We start from the raw sequence: 12,359 nt of genomic DNA, 5'->3' as shown, positions 1-12,359 counted from the left end.
TGGTGTATAGGAATGCTTGTGATTTTTGCACATTAATTTTGTATTCTGAGACTTTGCTGAAGTTGCCTATCAGTTTCAGGAGATTTTGGGTTGAGACGATGGGTTCTTCTAGATATATAATCATGTCATCTGCAAGTAGAGACAATCTGACTTCTTTCTTTCCTATTTAAATCCCCTTTATTTCTATTTCTTCCCTGATTTCTCTGGGTAGAACTTCCAGTACTATATGAATAGGAGTGGTGAGAGAGGGCATCCTTGTCTGGTGCCAGATTTCCAGAGGAATGCTTTCAGTTTTTGCTCATTCAGTATGATATTGGCTATTGGTTTGTCATAAATAGCTTTTATTATTTTGAGATAGTTCCATCAATACCTAGTTTATTAAGGGTTTTTAGTATAAATGGCTGTTTAATTTTGTCAAAGGCCTTCTCTACATCTGTTGAGATAATCATGTGGTTTTTGTCTTTGGTTCTGTTTATGTGGTGAATTATATTTATAGACTTGCATATGTCAAACCAGTCTTGCATCCTCCAGATGAAGCCTACTTATCATGGTGGACAAGCTTTGTGATATGCTGTTGCAATCGGCTTCCCAGTATTTTATTGAAGATTTTTGCATCTGTGTTCATCATGGTTATTGGCCTGAAGTTTTCTCTTCTCATTGAGTCTTTGCCGGGTTTTGGTATCACGATGATGTTGGTCTCATAAAATGATTTTGGAAGGATTCCCTCTTTTTGGATTATTTATATAGTTTCAGAAAGAATGGTACCAGCTCCTCTTTGTATGTCTGGTAGAATTTTGCTGTGAACCCATCTGGACCTGGGCTTTTTTTGGGTGTTAGGCTCTTAATTGCTGCCTCAACTTCAGCCCTTGTCATTGGTCTATTCAGTGTTTCACCCTTCTTCCTGGTTTAGGCTTGGGAGGAGGCAAGTGTCCAGGAATTCATTCATTTCTTCCAGATTTACTAGTTTATGTGCATAGAGTTGTTTGTAATAATCTCTGATGAAGGTTTGAATTTCTGTGGAATCTGTGGTGATTTTTTTGTTTTTATATTGCATCAATTTGATTATTCTCTTTCTTTTTTATTAATCTGGCTAGTGATCTGTCTATTTTTTTGATCTTTTCAAAAAACCACTTCTGGATTTATTGATTTTTTGAAAGGTTCTTTTGTCTGTCCTTCAGTTCTCCTCTGATCTTATGTGGGCACTTACTGCTATGTATTTTCCTCTAGAGACTGCTTTAAATTTGTCCCAGATATTCTGGTATATTGTATCTTTGTTCTTGCTGGTTTTGAAGAACGTCTTCATTTCTGCCTTCATTTCATTGTTTATCCAGTCAACATTCAATAGCCAGTTGTTCAGTTTCCATGAAGCTGTGTGGTTCTGAGTTTCTTTTTTGAATTCTAAGTTCTAACTTGATTGCACTGTGGTCCGAGAGACTGTTTGTTATGTTTTCCATTTTTTGCAATTTCTGAGGAGTGATTTACTTCCAATTATGTGGTCCGTTTTAGAGTAAGTGTGATGTGGTGCTGAGGAGAATGTATATTCTGTGGATTTGGGGTGGAGAGTTCTATAAATGTCAATTAGGTTTGCTTGTTCCAGGTCTGAGTTCCAGTGCTGGATATCCTTGTTAATTTTCTGTCTTGTTTATCTGTCTAATATTGACAATGGGGTGTTAAAGTCTCCCACTATAATTGTGTGGGAGTCTAAGTCTCTTTGTAAGTCATTAAGAACTTGGCTTATGTATCTGGGTGCTCCTGTATTGGGTGCATACATATTTAGCATCGTTAGCCCTTCTTGTTGCATTGATCCTTTTACCATTATGTAGTGTCCTTCTTTGTCTTTTTTGATCTTTGTTGCTTTAAAGTCTATTTTATCAGAGATGAGAATTGCAACTCCTGCTTTTTTTTTTCTCTCCATTTGCTTGCTACATCTTCCTCCATCCCTTTATTTTGAACCTTTTTGTATCCTTGCATGTGAGATTGGTTTCCTGGATACAGCACACCAATGGGTTTTGGCTTTTTATCCAATTTGCCAGTCTGTGTCTTTTGATTGGGGTATTTAGTTCATTTACCTTTAGTGATAATATTGTTATGTATGAATTTGATACTGCCATTTTGATGCTAGCTGGTTGTTTTGTTCATTAGTCGATCCCAGATTCTTCATTGCGTTGATGCTCTTTAGAATTTGGCATGTTTTTGGAGTGGCTGGTATTGGTTATTCCTTTATATGTGTAGAGTCTCTTGGAGGAGCTCTAGTGAAGCAGGTCTGTTGGTGATGAAATCTCTGAGTACTTGCCTGTTTGCAAAAGATTTTATTTTTCCTTCACTTATGAAGCTTAGTTTAGCTGGATAGGAGATTCTAGTTTGAAAGTCCTTTTCTTGAAGGATGTTGAATATTGGCCCCCTGTCTCTTCTGGCTTATAGGGTTTCTGCTGAGAGATCTGCTGTGAGTCTGATGGGCATTTCTTTGTGGATAATGCAAGCTTTCTCTCTGACTGCCTTTAGCACTTTCTCCTTCATTTCAACCAGTATGTGCCTTGGAGTTGTTCTTCTTGAGTAATATCTTTGTGGTGTTCTCTGTATTTTCTGTACTTGAATATTGGCCTGCCTTTCTAGGTTGGGAAAGTTTTCCTGGATAATATCCTGAGGAGTATTTTCCAGCTTGGATTCATTTTCTTCATCACATTCAGGTACACCTATCAAACGAAGATTAGTTCTTTTCACATAGTCCTACATTTCTTGGAGACTTTTGTTCATTCATTTTTACCCTTTTTTCTGTATTCTTGCCTTCTCATTTTATTTCATTGAGTTGATCTTCGACCTCTGATATCCTTCTGCTTGGTCAGTTCAGCTGTTGAAACTTGTGCATGCTTTGTGAAGTTCTCGTGTGTTGTTTTTCAGCTCCATCAATTGACTTATATTTCTCTCTATGTTGTCCATTTTCCTTAGCATTTCGTCAAATCTTTTTCAAGATTCTTAGTTTCTTTGCATTGGTTTAGAATATGTTCTTTTAGCTCACTGTAGTTTCTTATTACCTATCTTCTGAAGTCTGATTTTTTCATTTCATCACAATCTTTCTCCATCCAGCCTTGTCCCCTTGCTGGTGAGGAGTTGTGATCCCTTTTAGGAAGAGATGTGTTATGATTTTGGGTGTTTTCATTGTTTTTGTGCTGGTTTCTTCCCATCTTTCTGGGTTTATCCACCTGTTGTCTTTGTGGATAGTGACTTTCAGATTGGGTCTCTGAGTGATCTTCCAGTTTGTGGATGCTGAAGTTACTTCTTTTTCTTAGTTTTTTTTTTTTTTTTTTTTTTTTTTTTTTTTTCCTTCCCTAACAGTCTGGCCCCTCTGCTGTAGGACTGCTGAGGTCCACTCCAGGCCCTGCTTGCCTGGGGAGCACCTGCAGCAGCTGCAGTACAGTAAGGGTTGCTACCAGTTTCTTCTTCTGCTATCTTTGTCTCAGAAGGATACCCGCCAGGTGACTCTTTGGATATACAGGGGTCAGGGAGCCACTTGAGGAGACAGTGTGTCCTTTATTGGAGCTCAAGTTCTGAACTGTGAGCTCTGTTGTTCATTCAGAGTTGCTGGGCAGGTATGTTTCGCTGTTCTGCAGCAGAACTCATAGACTCCCTTTTTTCCCCTCCAGTTGCTGTTTCCCAGGTAGTTAGGGCTTTATTTATGAGTTTCTGTTTTGCTGCTGCCTTTTTATTTTTCTTTCAGGGCTGCCCTGCCCAGCGAGGAGGCAGCGTGGTCACTGTCTGTCTGCAGAGGCTTTGCTGAGCTGCTGTGGGCTCCACCCAGCTGCTGTGTGATAACCAGAGTGTTTTCAATTACTGTTTTGGTTTTTTTTGTGTGTGTGTGTTGGGGGTGGGTGGGTGTGGGACCAGCCAAGCCTGACCACCTGGCTGCCTCACTCAGAATCTTTTTTTTTGTTGTTGAATGGTTGAATCTCTCCCAAGTGTTTCAGTCACTTGTTGAAATGGCACCAGGATCTCCTATGCGGTGACTCACTGAGCCATCTGAAACAGCGGCGCTGAGATTCCTGGTGCTTTTTTGGCCTAGGAATCTCCTGGCCTGGCTCACTATTTCAGATGAATGGGTGACTCTGCCACTTCAGGACTCCAATCAACAGCTAGAGGGCACCCGGACCAATGACTTTTGTATGGAGAACCGCCACACCAGGGCACGGGCAAAGCAGCTGAGCAGGCGAAAATGGCCACACCAGCTGAAACAGCCACGCTGGCTGAAACAGCCACACTGGTGACCCGTGGGCCTCTCTGCCTGGGAATCTCCTAGTCTGTGGGCAATAAAAATCTGTCTGGAAATGTGGAGTCCACTCACCCTCTGCACTTTCACTGGGACCTGAAGTCCTGAGCTGTTTCTAGTTGGCCGTCTTCCCCCGATCCTGTTACTATTTTTTTTTTTTTTCTTAATGTGAAACATATCCATTATCAAGACATTTTCACTGGGGCATCGTGGCTCATTTCTGCAGTCCTAGTACATTGGGAAGGCAAAGGCTGAAGTAGGAGGATTACTTGAGTTCAGGAGGTGGAGATCAGACTCAGTAACATGGCAAAACCCCATTTCTTCAAAAAATACAAAAATTAGCTAGGCATGGTTGTATACACCTGTAGTCCTGGCTACATGGGAGGCTGAGGTTGGAGAATCACTTGAGCCTGGAAGTAAGAGGCTACAGTGAGCCTAGATCACACTACTGTACTCCATCTTGGATGACACAGGGAGACCTTGCTGAAGAAGGAGAAAAAAAAAATCATTTCAACCATTCTAGCCTAATCATAGTTCCAAGAACTGTCTGTGGTCTGACCTCAAGAGTAGGTACTCTTATTGAGAAACATATGATTATTCCCACTTTTCTTATCCCTCTTTTTCTGACACCAGGCAGCATCCCCTAAGTTGTCCAGCTGACCAGTGGAAGGGCTGACCTCTCAACAAAGCCATATCCTCCTAGGAATTTCTCCATAGGCTCTGACTTATTTATTGTCTGTTTTGAGTAACATTCCCCATCCTCAAATCAATTCTCTTTAGTTTTCTCCACTGCCTATTAATTGAACTGACTTTCCTCCTGCCTTTGCAGTTATTCTCACTTCCTAAATTCTATCCTTGAATCAATTCCTAAAATCTATCTTTTAATCACTTTACTTCCTTCCATACTGTCCTATGAAACTTTGCATTTACTCATAATTTGATGATCATTTCCATTGGAAAGACCACAGCTGTCTAGACCTTCTGCTCTCACTTATTTTCCAAGTTCCTTCCTGCCCTTATGGCTCCCCTTTGAAGAACGTTGCCTATGTGCTCTGCCCAAAACTCACTTCAGTGTGACCAAAATTGTTCCACCATCTTTCTTGCCAAGGTTACCCTGCTCCCTGCTTATGCATCTTCTTCCCTCAATCCCTCATCTTCTATTTGAATCCCCTCTGTTTCCCATCCCCAGTGTAAACCACTTTCAGAAATAACAGATGGTGTCATTTCTTCTGCAGTGATACATGTATTTTCCTTGGTCATATTCTCACTTTGAGTGTTACAATTTGATAATATCTTGTCTATGACTTGTACACTCGTGAATCTATTTTTAAAGCATTATTTCTTCATCTTCCTAAATAATCGGTTTTGTAACACAACTACTTTCTCATTCAGAATTTATCAATAAGCGTCTACCTGTGCTCCACCCCCTGCCCCTCTCCATTGTAACAACTTCAGTCATCATTTCACTGCTCTATGTATTATACTTCAACCTCCATCCAACCTGAGCATAACTGGGAATCACTGCATTTCACTCTTGGCTTCTTTTTCTTATTTTTCTCTGGCTCTCTTTCAATCTGAGATACTGTTATTTTCCCGTCTCCATGCCTTATTCACTCGGACTAAAATGCTGTTTCTTATGATGTTCTTTCTAACATGCATGGCTTGAATTCCTCTGTAGTAATTAATTTTCATTACAGAGGCCAGGAGACCTGATACCTAATTGACAGTGAATTTCAGTAGTTGATATCTTGGATCTGAGTTTCCGCAGCTGTTGAGGGTTGTAAAAGGGTATTTACCTCTAGTGATATTTGCAAAATAAATAAGTGAGGGCCAGGTACCATGGGTATGCCTGTAATCCAAGCACTTTGGGAGGCTAAGGCAGGAGGATTGCTTGATTCCAGGAGTTTGAGACCATCCTGGGCAACCTAGGGAAACCCTGTCACATAGAAAAAAAAATTAGGCATGTATGGTGGCAAATGCATGTGATCTCAGCTAATTGGGAAGCTGAGACAGATGGATTCCCTGAGTCTAGGTATTTGAGGCTATGCTGAGCTAGGATTTCACCATTGTACTCCAGCATGGGCGACAATCAAGACCCTGTCTAGGAAAAGAAAGAAAGAAAGACAGACAGAAAGAAAGAAAGAAGGAATGAATGAATTAAGCATGTAAAGCTCTTTAAAAGAGGCACATAGAAAGTGTTGTAGGTGGCCCTGATATTACTCATCTTTGACCCATTCTTATGTTTCTGCTTCATAGTGTAAAATGTTTTACAGAGGACTATTTCTCATGACACAGAGACGGAAACCCGAATTCCTTTGACTGACCTATTGCACTTTTATTCATTAAGTGTCTTGCTCATTTCTCCAGCTCCATCCCAGGCCATCCTCTCCTCAGCATTACTGTCCCACTCATGTTTCAGTTTTGTGATCTGACTGGGTGAGTACTGTAAGAGGACATTTTTGTGTGCCACTTACTCTGCCCAGAACACCCTGTCCTGTTCCCATTTAAAGTGGGCTCCACCCTCTGTTGTATTCTTATTTAGCCTATTATTAACTTTCTTTTTTAATTTTTTTCTCTACTTTTGGATTTGTGTGGACAATTGAGGGGGTTAGTGAATTTTTCTCTGCGTTGTCTAACAATGTGTATTGCATTAACCTGGAATAAATCAGCACTCACTGTGTAATTATTAAACAAATGAGTAGTTGCAAGATACTCTGTAGATAATCATTGAATGAATGATAAAATCCAATGTTCCCTGGTAAAGGCAAGTGTTATGTCAGCTGTCACAGTTTTCTGAGACATGCAGCCAAGTCAGAGAGACTCTGAGGAAAGGCTGTCTTTCATTATGTAATCAATGTCTTGTAGGGGAAAGTTCCTCTCTCGCCTAAGGGAACATGGAACTTTGTTGATTGTCCACTTTGGTATTTCTGACTTAGCATGGTTTACTAAAAATGTTTGGATCACTCAGTACGTATATGTCTAAATGTCTATCTTTAAAAAAACTTTCTCATGTGTATTAATATCCCTAGCATTTTTACATTTTTTTGCCTGTATCTCATTAAAGATGATGTGACAAAACTTTTTTTGTCAAATTTCTCATTCTCGTTCATGTCTGGAAAATTGAGAGTGATATAGCCTAAGAAACTTCAGGGTTTGGAAGTTGAATTATTTACATTCTAATGCGAAAGCTGTAAGTGTTCCTTACAGTGTTGTTTACTTCTAGTGCTCACTGGATGGATGAGTCTATATGCTTTTAAAATTTCTCATAAATATTTGCATCAAAACTAGCAGTGTGGTCAATACATGTATCTCTTGAGAGTTTATCAGAATTGTGGGATGATTTGGAAGGAGCAGAATTGTGTGAAATCAGAACTAGGGAGAGAAGCATAACATACTGAGGGCAGTTGTGGGAGTACATATAGGGGAGAGACAGCAAAGGATGAGGAGGGTTGGGAGGCATAACATCGGGAGAAATGCCAGATATAGTATGCACCTAAAATAAAATAAAAAAAGAGAAGAAAAGAAAAGAAAAGAAAAGAAAAGAAAAGAAAAGAAAAGAAAAAAAAATCAGTTCTCTATTTTTAAGCTTACCTCTCTAAAATCCTAAATAGAAAATTATTCATTTATATTTTCTTGATTTCATAATGCTAAAAATTAAATAAGATGAATGTTGTGTTAAGAAATGGGAGCAAATCCAAGACAAGAAATATCAGATAATTTATTAAGTTTGCAACTTTTCCAAAATAAATACAGTTTGAAAGATTGCTGTTTGAGGAAGGGAGACAAAATTTGGTTGTGATAACTTCGGGTACAAATCTAGGTCATTTATGTTCATTTGGACATTCATATTTACATCTGGAAATATTGAGAATGACTACCCTAAAACATGCAGCTAAATTCTTTTCACAGTTGAGCCTACCATATTGTTGTAATTAATCAAGAAATATATTAAATTAAATTGGTTACTTCTAGTTTTTAATTTAGAAATATTGGGATTCCAAAGAAAACTCAATATGAAATGGAACATCCTAGGAATATTTCTTTTTAACTTAAAAATCCCTCTGAGATTCCTGTTTTTCTTATGTGTTTGTGTAGGCCTACGTGTTTATGTTATTAATTAGTGTTGTCAATATATTGACTGGAATCATTGTCTAGATCTCTTAAGTTTGGTCACTGGGGTGTCAGCTATAGTTTCCAACTCTTGCTTTTCATGGACCCCCCTCTGATAAGCATGCTCCTTCTCTCTCTGTTCTTTCAAGGTCATCTTTCAGGACATATTTTGAAGCTTTTTCTGAGATGCTGCCTCTTCTGGGCACAACACTCTATTATTGTATCACCAGTATAGAAGCTCATGCAGTTTATAAGCACTTGCTTTAATGATGCTCTTCCTGAAAGAGCTTGAGGAGAGGGTTCAACTGGCATTCCTCTTTAGGATCCCTTCCCTGCCCTCAGGGCACATTCATGGTCCACGCTCAGCAAACACTTGTACAATGACATGACTTAGGGTTTCTCGACAATCTGGATTATAACTTCTGTTGATACAAAGGGATAACATCAGCATCATACGAAAGGTCAGAGTTCTAGCAATGTCATCTTGATGAAAATGTTTGTAGCATTATATCTTATGTCCTAGGTGTCTTCTTGACTGAGTAATGATGGCGAGTTGGAACAGCTATGTGCATCTCTCTGAACCCCAAAATCTTTAGTCGTAATGATGACCTTACATGGATAGGCTTATTTGAAACATCATTATAGTGTGGATGATAAGCTTCTTGGCTTCCATATCTGATATTCCTCCAAAGGTGTGTATGCTTTGACTAATGCATTCTCTTTATGCTAAGCTTTCTTTAAAATGACATGAGTGCTCTATAAATTTTTTTTATTTTTTTTTATTTTTTGAGATAGGGCCTCACTTTGTTTCCCAGGCTGGAGTACAGTGGCACAACTACAGTTCACTACAGACTCTGCCTCCAAGGCTCAAGTCATCCTCTTGTCTCACCCTGCAGAGTAGCTCAAACTACAGGCATGCACTACCACACCAAGCTAATTTTTGTATTTTTTATAGAGATGGAGTTTTCGTCATGTTGCCCAGGCTGGTCTCAAACTCCTGAGCTGAAGCAATCCCCCCACCTTGTCCTCCCATATTGCTGGAATTACAAGCATGAGCCACCCTGCCAACCCCTATATATGTTAGTTTAATTAGCATTTTTCTTCATTAGATCATGTTGACTGTTGAAAATCTATTATCCCATATAATTTGTGTTTTTAAAAGATACTTTTAGATGTAGATAAAAAACGTATTTATTAAGTAGAAGGCAAATTATTACAAGCGATATGAATATGGTAGGATGTAATTTTTACATGAAAAGTTAGATTGTAAAATGTAATTCTGTCCAGACACAATGTCTCACACCTATAATTCCAGTACTTTGGGAGGGAAGAATGCTGTGTTGTGAGTATGCCCAAGAAGGGTTTTTGTTTATGAAAAAGCAAACATAGTTATGAAATACATAACCATAAACAGCAGGAATTATAGTTGAGTCTGCATGAAGCATAGTGACCAGGGACCCATGAAAGGAGAGGTGGTGAACAAAACATGCAGAAAATATTACTGACACCAAGGGCAACTTTGAACACACTCCTCCTAGGAAGAACTACCATGGATGAACACAATTCTTTTCAGGGAGACTGACTAGGTAGACAACTAAACATGAAACTCTTTTGATGGGAGTTTTTTGTTCCATCAAATTTTAGCAAAATTGTGAAAATATAGGGAGTACACACAATACAATCAGTTTTACTGCCTCACTTGTGTATCTAAACAAACCTGTAAACAAAACCAAGCCAACCAAGACACAAAAACAAAAAACCTAAAACCTAATATAACAATAATAGGTGAAGGAGGGATCCAAGATGGCCGATTAGGAGCACCTCAGGATTGCAGCTTCCAGCAAAAGTGAAGATGGTGAGTGGATGCCACATTTCCAGTTGGATTTTTATTGCCCACAGACCAGGAGATTTCCAGATGGAAGCCCACAGGTTGCCAGCAAGGCTAGTTTGGATGGCATGGCTGTTTTGTTTGGTGCAGATGTTTTGCTGGTAGTTCTCTGTACAAAATACATGGGTCTGGGCACCATTTTAGCGTTTGGAGCTCCTAGCAGAGGAACCCATTCAACTGATTAAAAAGGGGACTGAAACAGGGAGCCGGGCCAGGAGATACCTGGGCAAAGAAGCACCACGAATCTCAGCGCCATGAATCTCAGCACCATTGTTTCAGCCGGTGCAGTGGATCACCGCACAGGCTGATTTCCTGGAGTCTTTTCAACAGGTGACAAATGTTCTGGACTGAGAGTTTCACAGCAAGCACAGCTGAACCTGGGATGGTCCAGCGCTGTGGGAGAGGGGCGCCCACCATTACCGAGGCAGTCCACCACTGCAGAGGTAGTTTGCAATTGCTGAGGCAGCTCGACATTACAGAGAGAGTCTGCCATTACAGAGGTGGGCCACCATTGCTGAGGCAGTTCTAACTACACCTATATAAACAGGACTGCAGTGAAGATCACAGGGCAGCTGGGTGGAGCCCACAGCAGCTCAGCAAAGCCTCTGCAAGTGTACAGTGACTAGGCTGCCTTCTTACTGGGCAGGGCAGCCCTGAAAAAAGACAGCAGCAGAAGAGAAACTCATAAATAAAGGCCTAACTCCCTGGGACAGAGCACCTGAAAAAAATAAAATAAAATAGGGGTTTATGTGTTCTGCTGCAGCAGACCTAAACGTACATGCCCAGGAATGCTGAATGAACAATGAAGCTCACAGCTCAGCACCTGACCTCATATAAAGGACAGACAGTGTCCTCAAGCAGCTCCCTGATGCCCAATAAGAATCACCCCATAAAAGAGAGCTCAGACTGACATCTGGTGGGTATTTTTCTGGGACAAAGATGGAAGAAGAAGAAACTGGTCGCAACCCTTACTGTTCTGCAGCCACTGCAGGTGATCCCCAGGCAAGCTGGGCCTGGAGTGGACCTCAGCAGTCCAACAGCAGAGGGACAAGACTGTTAGAAGAAAAATTAAGAAACAGAAAGAAATAACTTCATCATGAACAAACTGGATGAACCCCCAGAGACCCAGTCTGAGAGTCAACAACTTCAAAGATGACAGGTGGATAAATTCAGAGAGATGGGAATAAACTAGCACAAAAAGCATAAAAACACCCCAAACCAGAGCACCTCTCTGACTACAAGGGATCACAACTTCTCACCAGCAAGGGAACAAGGCTGGATGGAAAATGAATATGAAGAATTGACAGAATCAGACTTCAGAAGGTGGGTAATAAGAAACTTCCATGAGCTAAAAGAATATTTTCTAACCCAATGCAATGAAACTGCCAGGAGTTTCATTGAAGAATGTTGTTCTTGAGTTTCTTCAAGAACATTGAAGAAAGATTTGACAAAATGCTGAGAATAGGCAATTTAAAGAGGAATATAAGTGAATTGATGGAGCTGAAAAACACCACACGAGAACTTCATGAAGCATACACAAGTTTTAAAAGCTGAATCAACTGAGCACAAGAAAGGATATTAGAGGTCGAAGATCAACTCAATAAAATAAAATGAGAAGGCAAAATTAGAGAAAAAAGGGTAAAGAGGAATTAACAATGTCTCCAGGAATTCCGGGACTACGTGAAAAGACCTAATCTATGTTTGGTAGGTGTACCTGAATGTGACAGAAGGAATGAATCCAAGCTATAAAATACTCTTCAGTATATTATCCTGGAAAACATCTCCAACCTAGTAAGGCAGGCCAATATTCAAGTCCAGGAAATACAGAGCACACCAGAAATGTATTCCTCAAGAAGATCAACCCCAAGGCACATAATCGTCAGACTCACCAAGGTTGAAATGAAGGAGAAAATGCTAAGGGCAGCCAGAGAGAAAGGTAAGGTTACACACAAACGGAAGCCCATCAGACTTACAGCAGATCTTTCAGCAGAAACTCTAAAAGCCAGAAGAGAGTGGAGACCTATATTCAACATCCTTAAAGAAAAGAACTTTCAACCCAGAATTTCATATCCAGCCAAAGTAAACTTCACATGTGAAGGA

The sequence above is a fragment of the Saimiri boliviensis genome, chromosome Y, assembly GCF_048565385.1.
Source record: "Saimiri boliviensis isolate mSaiBol1 chromosome Y, mSaiBol1.pri, whole genome shotgun sequence".
NCBI lineage: Eukaryota > Metazoa > Chordata > Mammalia > Primates > Cebidae > Saimiri > Saimiri boliviensis.
The sequence above is the reverse complement of the archived record's forward strand: the minus strand, read 5'-3'. Positions refer to the sequence as shown.